The sequence below is a fragment of the Amblyraja radiata genome, chromosome 2, assembly GCF_010909765.2.
Source record: "Amblyraja radiata isolate CabotCenter1 chromosome 2, sAmbRad1.1.pri, whole genome shotgun sequence".
Classification (NCBI taxonomy): domain Eukaryota; kingdom Metazoa; phylum Chordata; class Chondrichthyes; order Rajiformes; family Rajidae; genus Amblyraja; species Amblyraja radiata.
In genome coordinates this window covers 74,222,315-74,236,977 of record NC_045957.1, presented here as the reverse complement: position 1 = coordinate 74,236,977, position 14,663 = coordinate 74,222,315, and the positions used below count along the sequence as shown (strand labels likewise).

General features: G+C 38.0%; 1 long non-coding RNA gene across 1 annotated transcript; it reads left to right on the top strand.

Moving 5' to 3' along the window:
* Nucleotides 1-239: 239 nt before the first annotated feature.
* LOC116984450 lies at nucleotides 240-14,600 on the top strand. The gene is made up of 3 exons (XR_004415028.1): nucleotides 240-359; nucleotides 6,440-6,444; nucleotides 14,590-14,600. It is a non-coding gene; the product is annotated as an uncharacterized LOC116984450 (long non-coding RNA).
* The last annotated feature ends 63 nt before the right edge of the window (nucleotides 14,601-14,663 follow it).

The following is a 14,663-nucleotide window of genomic DNA, read 5'->3' as shown; positions in this document are numbered from 1 at the left end:
AAGTTATATTTTACTTAATATTTCCAATAATTGATGAGTTCTCTACCTCTTAGCTCCAGCATTGTAGTTTTTTCTCTCCCTTGCTGTTCTTATTCCTTGTTATTTACACTTCCATACAGACCAGATGCAAATAACAACCCTTCACCACTCTTTATCAGTCAGCATCATTATCATTTTAATAATTCAGATTCTCTTGGTCTCACAATTCCCTTTAATCTTTAATCGGTTTTCTCAGATCACCCCTCATCCTCCTGCGCTCTAAGGAATAGAATTCTGTCCTGGTCAACTGCTCTCTACAGCTCAGACTCTTGCGTCCAGGCAACATCCTCGTGAATCCTCTCTGCACCCTTTCCTGCTTGGTAAAATTTTAGGCAAAGGTAAATGAACAAATCTAGGTTAACAATAGCCTCAGAACACCTTGTCAAATATATGTTTAAGCTAATAATAGGTTTGCATTTCTAGCAGGCTGTTATCGGAAGTAAAATATTGCACAGAATACCTATGGTCTCTGTGCCTGTAGTCATACACTATCACAGGCCATCATTCATCTATTTAACTGTGTGGATCAATAAAAAATCTGAAATGTGTATTCAGAGATATATTGCTGTTTCAGAAGTAGAATAGCGGCTGTATTTTTGTGGCATACAATAGGATCAAGGCTCTTAATTAATGTCAGTGTGAAAAAGCCTGCCAAACAGACAGCTTTTTAATTTTTTTTCTTTCTGTTAGATTATGTTTCCTAATGATTACAGTTACGCATGAGTGAGTTACCTGTGGTTCAAAGTTTTCAAAGGTAACTGTTCAGAGCAATCACAAACATATCTTAAGATAATTTTATTCATCGTATCCAAGGGAACAATAGTGAAAGTGGCCCTTGTGGTTATGTCAGTGTACTGGTAATCGAGAGGTTAGGACTAAAGGAGACACAAGTTCAATCCACCATGGCAGCTGGGGAATTTAAATTCAGTTTATTAATTAATCTGAAATGGAAATGTCATGGAAATTCCTGGATTGTTGTAAAGTCTGATGTTGGAAATCCTTATCTGCACCACTAATTCCCTTTTGTTATGGAATTCTCTTGTCCCTACCAGGTTTGTCTTGCATGTTTTTCCACTCCCACAGTAATGTGCCCAAGTTAGTACAGCACAGAAACAAGCCCTTCAGCCCTCCATGTCTGCACTGGACATGATGCCAATCTAACAAGTTTAGTTTAGTTTAGTTTATTGTCACATGAACCAAGGTACAGTGCAAGGCTTTTTATTGCGTGCTAACCAGTCAGCGGAAAGACTATATATGATTACAATCGAGCTGTGAACAGTGTGCAGATATATGATCGAAGGAATAATGATGAGTAAAAAATTTATTGTCACATGTACCGAGGTTCATATGTTTGTAGGAGCAGAATTGCACCATTCGGCCCATCAAGTCTACTCCGCCATTCAATCATAATCATAATCATAATCATACTTTATTAGACAAGTATGTTTTACAACATACGAGGGTTTTGATTTGCCATACAGTCATACCAATAAAAAGCACCAGAACACACAAAATGCATTTTAACATAAACCACCACAGTGACTCGTCCACATTCTACACTGTGATCGAAGGCGAACAAAAATTTCAATCTCTCCAGCGGTTGGGGGCCTCTAACCTTCCGTTGATGTTACTCCCAGCTGGCGGCGGGGCTCCTTGTCAAGGCGATCAAGCTCCTGCATCGGGGGGGAACTCAGCTCCCCCGCGGCGGACGATCTATCCCGGGTCGGGGCTTGTGGAACGTCGTGCGGCTTTTGGAGCTTCCCGACGTCGGTCTCAACCCGATACTGCGACCCCTTAATGTTATAGTCCGCAGGCCGCGGTTGGAGCGTTGATCCCAGGCAAGGAATTGGCTCCAATGGTAAGTCCACGCCCTGCGGTGAGGCTCATAGTCAGTCCCGAGCAAAGCCTCCAGCTCCATGATGTTAGGCCGCAGAGCGATCAGAGATAGAATCCGGAGAACAATCGAATCTCCAGCAAGGTAAGAGATTGAAAAAAAGTTTCACCCGAACCCCCGCCCACCCCCCCTCAAACAAACCAGAGAACATTAACACATACTTTTTAAACACACTAAAATTAACAAAAAAAAAGACGAAAGCGACAGACAGACTGTAGGCGAGGCTGCCATCGAATCACCACCCGGTGGCATGGTTGATGGCTGATCTATCTTTCCCTCTCAACCCCATTCTCCTTCCTTCTCCCTATTACCCCGGACACCCGTACTTATCAAGAATCTGTCAATTTCTGCCTTAAATATATCTATTGACAGCCTCGACTGATTACTGTGGCAATGAATTCCTCAGATTCACCACCCTCTGACTAAAGAAATTCATCCTCATCTTTCTAAAGGTATGTCCTTTTATTCTGAGGCTATGGTCTCTGGTCTGAGACTCTCCCACTAGTGGAAATATCCTCTCCACATCCACTCAATCCAGGCCTTTGTTTATATTACAAACAACAGAGGTGCCAACACCGATCCTTGTGAAACACCACTGGTCTCAAAGAATCATGCCTCCAATAGCACTCTGTCTCCTATGATCAAGCCAATTTTGTATCCAATTTATCAACCCACTGTTGATCCCATGTGACTTCATCTTCTGGATCAAACTACCATGAGGGACTATACCAAATGCTTTACTCCACTGCTCTAACCTCATCAATCATCTCCATCACTTCCTCAAAATATTCATTCAAAATTGTGATGCAGCACCTCCCCAGTTCAAACCCATGCTGACTTTCCCAAATAAAGCTATGCATTTTCAAGTGCAAGATCAGAAGGCTCTCGGATTCACTGCTGTCCACAAAATGTGGCTCACCATGATCTTCTGGAAGAGAACTAGGATGGATATGAAATGCCGGCCTTGTCTGTGTCATTGGCACATGAATCAAATCACTCTCTGCACATGAATTATAAAAAAATCACCCTCAGACAGGCTAATCTATAAATGTCCAAATGTCCTCATTCCAAATGAGAAGAGAAGCTGTCACTTCTGTTCTTTGTATGTAGCTGACAAATTGGATTGAGATCAGGTGGCAGAAGATGTGATTCAAATGTGTAAAATTAAATGCTCAGAATCCAGGCAGCCTTGGATTGGAGAGTGGGTCCATGGTTTTAATGTACTATTTCCAATAAATTTCTGTAATTGCAAAGTTGTTGCAGGGAAGTAAGAATACTGTTGATACTATAATACAGAAACAAAAAAAAGGTTGGAAGCAATCTGTGGAGAGGTGAACCAAGCTAAGATTCCAAGTTAATGATCATTCATCAGATTATCAAAGAATGTGTATTGTTATTGAACGGGGTATACAATAAATTAAATCACAGTTTGATGGCCCTTGTACACGACGACCTGCTCTGTAATTTTTTGCGGTGTTAGTGATGCTTTAAAAATATATCTATATTACTAAAAGTAAGATCTTGACCGCTTTTGACACTTCGATGTGATTTCCGAGAGAACGCCACCAATTACAGCCGTCATTTTTAGCCACCTCGCTCATAGCCCCCCTCCGCCAGACTGGACCAGAGGATTTTTCCCATCGATGAAAAATCAGAGAGATATTAATGGTTTTTTTAAAATCACCATTCTTTCTACTGACCGTGCTGGTGGGAGGGGGGAGGGCCTATAAAACCCGGAAGTGGTGTGCCTCACTCAGTCTCTGCAAGATGGAGGAAGTGAAAGGGTCTCTCAGAGCTCTGAATAACACTGAACACATGTCTACTCAACTGTGAGTGCCCTTAAAGTAGTTTGAAAATGAAAATGTCTGTTGTTGGTGGTGGTAACTGCTTTGAAATGCTGCACTGCAAAAAAAATGGTTGTTGTTGGTGGTGGTAACTGCTTTTAAAAGGCTGCACTGCATAAAAACGGCTGGTGTTGGTGGTGGTGACTGCTTTTAAAAGGCTGCACTGCAAAAAAAAATGGCTGTTGTTGATGGTGGTAACTGCTTTGAAAGGCTGCATTGCAAAAAACATTGGCTGTTGTTGTTGGTGGTAACTGCTTTGAAAGGCTGCACTGCAAAAAAAATGGCAGTTGTTGGTGGTGGTAACTGCTTTGAAAGGTTGCACTGCAAAAATAAAATGGCTGTTGGTGGTGGTGGTAACTGATTTGAAAGGCTGCACTGCAAAAAAATATGGCTATTGTTGGTGGTGGTAACTGCTTTGAAAGGCGCACTGCAAAAAAAAGGCTGTTGTTGGTGGTGGTAACTGCTTTGAAAGGCTGCGCTGCAAAAAAAAATGGCTGTTGTTGGTGGTGGTAACTGCTTTGAAAGGCTGCACTGCAAAAAAATATGGCTATTGTTGGTGGTGGTAACTGCTTTGAAAGGCTGCATTGCAAAAATTGCTGTGATTTTTGGCCATCTTACTCAGTTCCTCGCCACTCATCAGGTGCAGAGGATTCATCCCATCAATGAAAAATGAAAGTGTTATTAGTGTTTTAAAAAATGTTGAGAATCTCGCACCTGTCAATCACGCCATGAAGGCCACGCCCCTTCCAGTTGGGAGTATTTATAAAACCCATAAGTGTGGGTGTGGCTCAGTCTCTGCAAGATGGGGAGAGAGAGTTCACGGCTCTGAGCTGTGAATCAACTGAACACACTGAATGTCTACTGAACTGTGAGTGTGGTGTTTATATGATGTTTTGTGTGGTTTTATAGTGGTTTTATGGTGGTTTCACCGTTCTTGAAATGGTATGAAACTGCATTTGAATGTGGTGGCCTTGCACCCTGCTTGAAATGGTATGAAACTGCACTTCAATTTGATTGCCTTGCACCCTGCTTGAAGTGGCATGAAACTGCACTTGAATTTGGTGGCCTTGCACCCTGCTTGAAGTGACATGAAACTGCACTTGAATTTGGTGGCCTTGCACCCTGCTTGAAATGGCATGAAACTGCACTTGAATTTGGTGGCCTTGCACCCTGCTTGAAGTGGCATGAAACTGCACTTGAATTTGGTGGCCTTGCACCCTGCTTGAAATGGCATGAAACTGCATTTGAATTTGGTGGCCTTGCACCCTGCTTGAAATGGTAGGAAACTGCCTTGCACCCTGCTTGAAATGGAATTTCAAGGATAGCCGTGAGTCAACTGCTAGCCCACCAGCTGTTAGTGAGCTGCCAGTACATCAGGCTTGACTGAATGAGCTGCCACCCCAAGAATCCATTTGGTCCACAATGTCCATACGGATATTGTCTACACGGATTTCTATCACTTTTCATTGTGTCTTTGCAAGTTCATTGTTAATGACTACTTATTAAATGAGGGTTACAGGGAAAATGTACCGTGTCAGAGTTATGCAGTGCCTTGTGAATGCAGTAGATTTATTATAATATGCTTTCGGCAAAAACTTTAAAAAGGAAATGCCAGCAATGTAGAAAAGGCTCACAGGGAATATTCTTGGGATTATAGTGGTGCCCTAAACTGAGGGATTGAGTTGGATGAGCTGTATTTATAAGAAGAGATAGTTCGACATAAAGCATTAAATGTTGATTAATAGGATGGAAGCTGAGTAGCTGCTTATGTTAGCTGGAATAATTAAGACCAGACTAGTCCCAAGAGAAGGGTCACCAATTTGGCCGTTGGACAGTGAGCAATTGTTTCACTTCAGATAGTTGTAGAAACATAGAAACATAGAAAATAGGTGCAGGAGTAGGCCATTCGGCCCTTCGAGCCTGCACTGCCATTCAATATGATCATGGCTGATCATCCAACTCAGTATCCTGTACCTGCCTTCTCTCCATACCCCTTGATCCCTTTAGCCACAAGGGCCACATCTAACACCCTCTTAAATATAGCCAATGAACTGGCCTCAACTACCTTCTGCGGGAGAGAATTCCAGAGATTCACCACTCTCTGTGTGAAAAAAGTTTTCCTCATCTCGGTCCTAAAAGATTTCCCCCTTATCCTTAAGCCCATGTTCTGGACTTCCCCAACATCGGAAACAATCTTCCTGCGTCTAGCCTGTCCAACCCCTTAAGAATTTTGTAAATTTCTATAAGATCCCCACTCAATCTTCTAAATTCTAGCGAGTACATCTTTAAAATTCCATAATCCAGAGGGCTGTGGATATTTAGTTCCTCAGTGCATTTAAGGTTGAAATCAGAATATGTTTTTGCAGAAAGCAAATATGGAGATCAGCAGAAAAATGGGCATGAGGTCTGTGACCTTGTTCTTATCACAAAGAATGGTGTATATCCATAATTCTCTAACCGAGAGGGTTGTGGAAGCTGGATAATTTAAACGGATATTTCTTTAAAATTCCATAATCCAGAAGGATATGGATATTCAGTTGCTCAGTACATTTAAGGTTGAAATCAGAATATATTTTTGCAGAATTCGGTGTCCTTGCTGGATAATTTAAACAGATATTTAAAGAATAGATAGATGTATTTCTGATGGATTGGGAATTGGAAGACAATGTGAGGTAGCTACAATCACAGTTTAAGAAATCTATAGACAGGTACATAGATAGGACGGGTTTAGAGGTATATGAGCCAAACGCAGGTAGGTGCGACTAGTGTAGATGGGACATGTTGGCCGGTGTGGACGTTGGGCTGAAGGGCTTGTTTCTACGCTGTAAGAATCTATAACTATGTGAAAAATGCACAGAAAAGTAGTTGAGGCCCGGGAGAGAGCAGAATCAGAATCAGAATCACAATTATGTTTTGCAACATACGAGGAATTGCATTGGCCAGGTCAGTCATACAATTAAAAGTAACAGATCACTCAAAAACACATTTTAACATGAACATCCACCACAATGCCTCCTACACATTCCTTACTGTGATGGACGGCGAAATAAAGTTCAAGTCCTTCCTTTTGTTCTTCCTCGGTCGGGGGCCATGAGTCCTCCGTTGACGGGATGATCTTGACTCCCATAGCCGGTGGCATACGGGCCCTCTGCATCAAGGCGATCAGCTCCCGCATCGGGGGGATGTCAGCACCCCCGCGCCTGACAATCGAACCTCGCGTCGGGACTGATCGAGCCTTCCACGACGTTGGAGCTCCCGACTAGCCTCACCCGAAACTGCGAGCCCTTGTTGGAAAGTCCATGGTGGTCGCAGTGGGAGCGATCCCAGGCAAAGGATCCACTCCGATGTTAAGTCCATGCCCCGCGGTGGGGCTCACGACAGTCCAAGGAGGCCTCCAGCTCCATCGATGTTAGGCCGCAGAGCCCGGAGAATGTGATCCGAAAATTGATCACATCAATCCCCTCTCCCCTCCCCCCACATAACACATACCGAAGAACATTAAAACAAAACTTATAACAAACTCTAAATAACAAAAAGAAAGAAAAAACGAACAGACTGCCGGCAGGGCTGCCATCTATGATAATATTGGATAGTGGGGCAGGCCTGAGGGACCAGTGTAGCTAGATTTGCTTCAGATTTCATGTGTTGTGAAAGAAGTGGACTCAATTTGTTTCTTATGCTTTCAGTAGAATATATGAAAATAACATGTTTTTTTTACGACAAAACATATCTTTGAAGCTATTTGTGAAAATGTAAATATTTACAGAAGTACATGAGAAAGTGGCACAATTGTCTGGAGAGAGAATAACAAAACGCTTCACATAGTTAAGTTTGAATTTATGTATCATTGAATCAAAGGGATTAAAGTTTCAAATCTTCCATCACAGAACCTACTTAGGTTAATTATGCATAAAAGACAGTTTAGATAGAGTGGAGAGCTCTGTGGGAAATGATGAATTATGTTCCATGCAGTACTACGTATCATTTACAATTTAAAATCAGCGCATTTCCAGTAGAAGTTCCAGCTCCCTGGGCATTACAGTCTATGTACCAGATATGGCAGCACTGAACTGTAACCACTCACTTGTTCTTGCAATCTTCAAAAGAAAAGGTTATCATCTCGGTGAGACATTATTCAGGGGATTTGGGTATCCCCATATAAACACATCACTACGATCCCATGCACAGGAACAGAAGTAATCTAAACAGCAAATGGAAAATGACCTTTATCTTATTTGTATTGGAATCCAGAGAGGATGGGCTGATGGTTGAGTTGCTTATAGCTTTAGTCCAATCTTCCCTGGGGCATTGTGCTCAGTTTTTGCTAGCATACTTTCGGAAAGAGAGAAGCCGAGAAATTCACACGCTGTAAATACACCACATGTAGCAATGTTACAAAATTTTGAGATTTTAAAAATCAAATCTGCAATTTATCCCATCAGATAAAGCATAAAAAGAAGTTTAATTTGACACCTAATTCACTTTCATATCTTCAGTATTAAAACATTTATGGCCATTTTCATACTCGGAAATTAGCATCTTGTTCCCTATTGCTTTTCCATTGACTTGTTTATTTTATTAGAAGTTAATACAGTACAAAACAGTACAGTGGAACCTAATTTTAGGTGTCAACTATGTCATACCGTAATCCATTCTATGTACAACCTCTAGTTTTATGTTATGAGAAGGAAGTAAGCAAGACAAGAAAAAGAAAACAATAGAAAGGGGAAAAAGTGGAAAAATAGATGGTAGAGAGTAGAAAAACATGAAGTGTGTATATAAAATAAAAAAAAAAAAATTTAAATAAAAAAGAAAAAGTGGAAAGTAGAAATAGAAGAGAAGGCCCCTTAAAAGAGAATTTTTCAAATCTGTATTCGGAGATGTAGATCTATCCACGTCATGAACTGAAATCAGCAATCCTTATGGTACCGCTGCATCACATGATTCCAAAAAGTCGATGAAAGGAGACCAACTCCTTAAGAATTGGTCATATTTATCTATTAGTCGGAATCTCATTTCTTCAAGGCGTGCTATGTCCATCATATTCCTAATCCACATTTTAACAGTTGGTATGGTTGTATTTTTCCAAAATTTAAGTATCAATTTCTTTCCAATTATTAACCCATAATTAAAAAAAACATTTTTGGTCTTTATTTAAATTGGTATCTTCTCCTATTATTCCAAATATAATCCATTCCATTTTGGGTTCTATTCTTGACTTGAAGAGCTTTGTAAATATATCAAATATATCACTCCAAAATTTATTCAACTTTGTACATCCTACAAATGAATGTGTTATATTAGCGTTTTGAAACAAACATTTATCGCATCTGGGAGAGACGTTTGGATAAAATGTATTCAACCTCGTTTTTGAATAATATAGTCTATGTAATAATTTGAATTGATTTAAATTATGTCTTGCATTAATAGAACAGTTATGTGTATTCATCAAATACTTTTCCCATCTATCTTTCGAGATCTTTATCATTAGCTCATGTTCCCAATCTTCCCTTAGTGCTTCTGTTGAGGGTGATTCTCTATATAATATATTATTATAAAAGTATGATATTAATTTTTGTGAATCAGCCTTAATATTCATTGCTTCTTCTAAAGGGTCTAAAAATATAGTTTGAAATCTATGTGTATATTTCTTCATAAAGTCACATACCTGTATATATTTAAAATATTGATTATCCTTCAATTTAAATTTAAATTTTAATTGTTGAAATGATAACAGTTTGCCCAATTCATACATATCCCCTACTTTCCTAATCCCTAGTCTATCCCATTGTTGATATGTGTTGTCGATGAGAGAAGGTTTGAATGCGTGGTTGTTCAATAGTGGGGTTAGTACTGATAAATTATTTAATTTCAAGGATACTTTTATTTGTTTCCAAATTCTTATTATATTGTGAATAATTGGGTTCTTCTTATGTATTATACTATTCAATTTTATCGGTGAGAGCAGGATCGTTCCTATATCGTGCGGATAGCACTCCTCTTTCTCCATTCTTATCCACTCCAACTGCTGAGTGGAACTATCCAGCCAGTACATTATGTTCTTAATATGCACTGCCCAGTAGTAATATATAAAGTTAGGTAATGATAAACCCCCAACTTCTTTAGATTTGCACAAATGCTTTTGTTGAATTCTATGTGTTCTGTAATCCCATATAAAATTAGTGATAGTGGAATCTAGTTTTTTGAAAAAATATTTTGGAATATATATTGGGATCGCTTGAAACAAATATATTAATTGTGGTAAGAAAGTCATTTTCATAGCGTTAATTCTACCTATCAATGAGAGCGGAAGCGTTTTCCAAAATTTAATCATATCATTCAGTTTATTTAATAGTGGTATAAAATTGGCACTAAATAATGATTTGTGTCTTCTCATAATTTGAATACCCAGATACTTGAATTTTTCTGTTGCAATTTTGAAGGGGAATTTTAGTAAGTGTCTCGAATCCTGTGGTTTTAAAGACATAATTTCACTTTTATTCCAATTTATTCTATATCCTGAAAAAGAGCCGAATTCCTCAATTAGTGTTAATAAGGTGGGTATACTCGTTTGTGTATTAGTAATATATAAAAGGATATCATCAGCATATAGTGAAATTTTATTCTTTGAGTCCTTAGTGTTATATCCGTGAATATTCGGGTGATTTCTAATCCTTTCGGCCAACGGTTCTATCATAAGGGCAAATAGCAATGGTGATGAGGCACACCCTTGCCTATTACCCCTTGATAATAAAATTTTGGAGATAGCGTATTGTTAGTTAGTATTCTTGCCGTAGGTCTATCGTAAAGTAGTTTAACCCATCTAATAAAATTCTCTCCCACATTGAATTTTTGGAGTACCTTGTATAAATACTGCCATTCTACTTGATCAAATGCCTTCTCTGCATCCAGCGTGACAACTGAAATATCTTCATTGTCCTCATTATGAGAGTACATTATATTGAAAAGCCTTCTCAAATTATTAAATGATTGTCTTTTGGGTATAAATCCCGTTTGATCCGTATTTATTAAATTGTTAATATAATTATTTAGCCTTCTAGCTAGAATCTTTGCTAAAATTTTCTGATCCGTATTTAGAAGTGAAATAGCTCTATAAGAACCCGGTTCATCTAAATCTTTATCTTTTTTTGGTATAAGTGTTATTGTTGCTTCTGCTAGGGTTTCTGGTAGTTTATTTTCAGTATAAGCCTGCGTGTATAAATTGAATAATCTTGGTACAATTGACTCCTGAAATCTTTTATAAAATTCATTACTAAAACCGTCTGGTCCTGGGGTCTTCCCATTTTTCAGTGAGTTTATTATTTGTTTTATTTCTTCATTAGTAATCCGTGCTCCTAATTGCTCTTGTTCTAAACTATCCAATTTTGGGAGCTTGCAATTATCTAAAAAATTTGTAATTTTACTTACATCTGTATTTATTTTAGATGTATATAAATTGTGATAAAATTGGGCAAACCTCTTATTAATATCCTTAGGCAGTGTTAAAAACTCACCCTTATCCGATTTAATTTTAGTAATAGTTTTTCCCTTTTCTCGTTGCTTCAGTTGCTTCGCAAGTAGTTTATGTGGCTTATCCCCAAATTCGAAGTGTGCTTGTTTTGTAATTTGGAATAATCTTATTACTCTAGCCGATAGTATTCTATTGACTTTATATTTCAATAAAGTTATCTTATTATGTTTATTTATGGTTGGGTCAGTTGCATTGTCCAGTTCTACTAATTTTATTTTCTGTTCTATCCGCTGAAGTTCTCTTTTATTTTCCTTATTTTGAAAACTTTGGTAAGAAATTATGACACTGCGAATATATGCCTTGAATGTTTCCCATAATAGCGGTGCAGAAATACCCAGCGTGTCATTTATTTCGAAAAAAAGTTTTATTTGTTCTTTTATATACTCATAACCCTGCGGGTTATTTAATATGTGTACATTGAATCTCCAAAAAGGTTTTATACTCGGCATTCCCTCAATTTTAAGTATAAAAGTCAATGGTGAATGATCAGAAATAATACTATTATGATATGATGGTTTATTCGTATACGGGATTAATTTTGTGTCCAATAAAAAATAGTCAATTCGCGAATAAGTTTTGTGAACTGATGAATAAAATGAGTATTCCCTACCACTTGGATTTGCTATTCTCCAAACATCAGCTATGTTATTTTTTATATAAGTATTTAAAAATTCACAGGTCTTAGTTTTAACAAGACGCTTCCCTAGCTTTATTGATTTATCTAAGTATGGATCTATAACACAGTTAAAATCTCCCCCCATTATTATATTTTGATAATTATGCTCTGCGATTAAATCTATTATTTTCCTAAAAAATTGTGGGTTATCAAAATTAGGCGCGTAAATATTTATCATAGTTAATGGTGTATTGTAAATTTCTCCCGTGACTATAACATATCTTTCCTCTTTATCAGATATAGATTTCTTTAATTTAAAAGGTATACCCTCCGAATTGTAATGGCCGTGCCTCTTGCTTTAGAGGTGAATGAGGAGTAATAGGTTTGACCTATCCAATTTGCCCTTAATCTGATCTGAGTTTGTTGTTTCAAATGTGTCTCTTGTAGGAAAGCAATATCCATATTTAATGATTTTAATTGTGCCAGAATTTTACCCCTCTTTATTGGCTCATTCGCACCTCTGATGTTCCAACTACAGAAGGTGAGACCTCCGATATTTATTCAACTATTATCTTGCATTGGCTATTATTACCAGACTGTATGATTCATGTGATGCAGCCAAGTACCTCGGAATCCCGAATCCAGAGTTGTCCTTCATAATTTCTACAGTAGTTTTACATCTCCTGACACTATTAAACATAATTAAGGGAAAGAGAAAAACATAAAATAAAGTGTACATAAAAATTATTAAGTCATACAACACATAATTGTGAATAAACAAAAAAAGTGAATGTAATTTATCAAAAAAGCGATAAATTACAAAAAAGCCACCTAAGGTAGCTAGGTTTGTTTTTAAATTGACCTCCGTCGATGAGATTATGCACCGGGCCTTATCCCCCTATTAGAATTTGACCCAACGTTAGTCGGTTCCCTCTAATTGTTACCAAAATTATCATATCAGGTCAATTAATCGCTGAACAGTTTAAAATAGAATAAAATAAAAGGGAAGGTAGAAGATTTGGATTAAAATAAAAGAAATTATGGGTTCAAGTACCTCGTCAATAATTACACTGTTCATTTACCTGTATGTTAATTAATTCATAATTAGTATTTAGTATTTAAAATATATGTCTAACCTCCCCCATCCTTCCTGCTATATAGTTAGTCGTGTTAGTATAGTACATTACGCCTTTAACGTTAGTTGAGTTTATAGCGCGTAAGTGGTTAATTAGTTAGTTAGTTATATGTATAAACATCTATCCATTTCTTAAGGAAAGATTAACATTTTTAAATAGCCTGTGTCCAAAGAACATTCACACAAGAATTCACAATAAAACATGATTTTTAAATCTCATTGACATTGATTAATTTATAGGCCAAATGGAAGGAATTTAGTGTTCAATTGCTGTAAATTAATGGCCATTTAAATCAGCTTTCGAGTGGGATCCTGTGGAACGCGATGGTTTGGAACGTTCCCATTGCAGTGAATTTGTACCCCATATGCCCAGAAAAACACTGCGGGATTTAATGGGCCCCCAAATCAGCTACTCGCAACATAAAATTTTGTATAAAGGGATCTTAAGAAGCGCTTTTAAATGTAAAAATAAACAGCCTACCTTGCCTTGTCCCCTACATGAGATCCGTCCCGTTGTCGGCGGTCGTGGCTTTAGAGAATGATTTTTAACCTACTATAACAATTAAATAAACCAATTTAGTTTAAAAATAGCTGCAGCGAACTAATGTCGCAGCGATTTTTCGTCAGCAACTGAGTAGGCTGAACAACCTCGATTTCAATAGCTGAGAGAAAATCGCGTTTTAAACCCGCCCCCCTCTCAAAGGCGCCAAAGTCGCACACACGGGCAGCGACAGATCTGCAGCGCCGCTGAAGGTAATTTTTGCAACATACCTACCACATGCTGGACGTTTTTTCTTCCAGTTGGAGATGGATTCCTGGGCAATATTTGCTCTTGGAAGGTAAAAATAAATTTTGAACTTCCAAGGACCAGACCAGTTTTCATTCTCACTAAATAGGATGATTCGTTTGAAATTAAAGGAATTTATTTTTTCCATCTAGCCTGTTTCCTCATCTCAGAGGGCAGAGACCGTGGGGCTCAGGCTATTCCACAGTGAAGGCGGAAAACATTGTTCTACACCTACATGTGGGTTAACATCTCTGTAGGATGATGGAAATAATTAGCCTCTGCCCAATCCTATGTAACTAGTTATAGCAAGATGGACTGATTCAAAAGCACATTCAAAATTGTAAAATGATATTACGAAAACAGTGGTGTAAACAGTCTGTACTTCATTGAGTTTACATGGCTGAAGAGGATAATTGATGCCTTTGCAATGATAAGCTGAAAATACTTTTTGGGAGGTTAAAGGAATCAAAGGTTGTGGGGAGCAGCAAAAAAAAAAAGATGAGATCAAACTCAGATTTCCTGTGAACTTCATGAATGACAGAGCAGACTGCAGAAGCCCAATTTCGTACTCCTGGTCTTACTGCTTATGTTTTTGTAAAGGGATTCGCCAAGGAAAATGGTACTGGAGTCTAGGATGAGAAAGCATAAACTTAAAATTGAAGCTAAACTATTTGCAAACAAACAATTTGCAAACAAAATAATTAGAGGAAATCTGAAATCTCTTTCAGAATCCTGGGTAATAGATCCTTCCTATTCACCTTTATGCAAGCCTCCATACTTTTCTACATTTTACTTAAATCTTACATCAAGCTTCCCA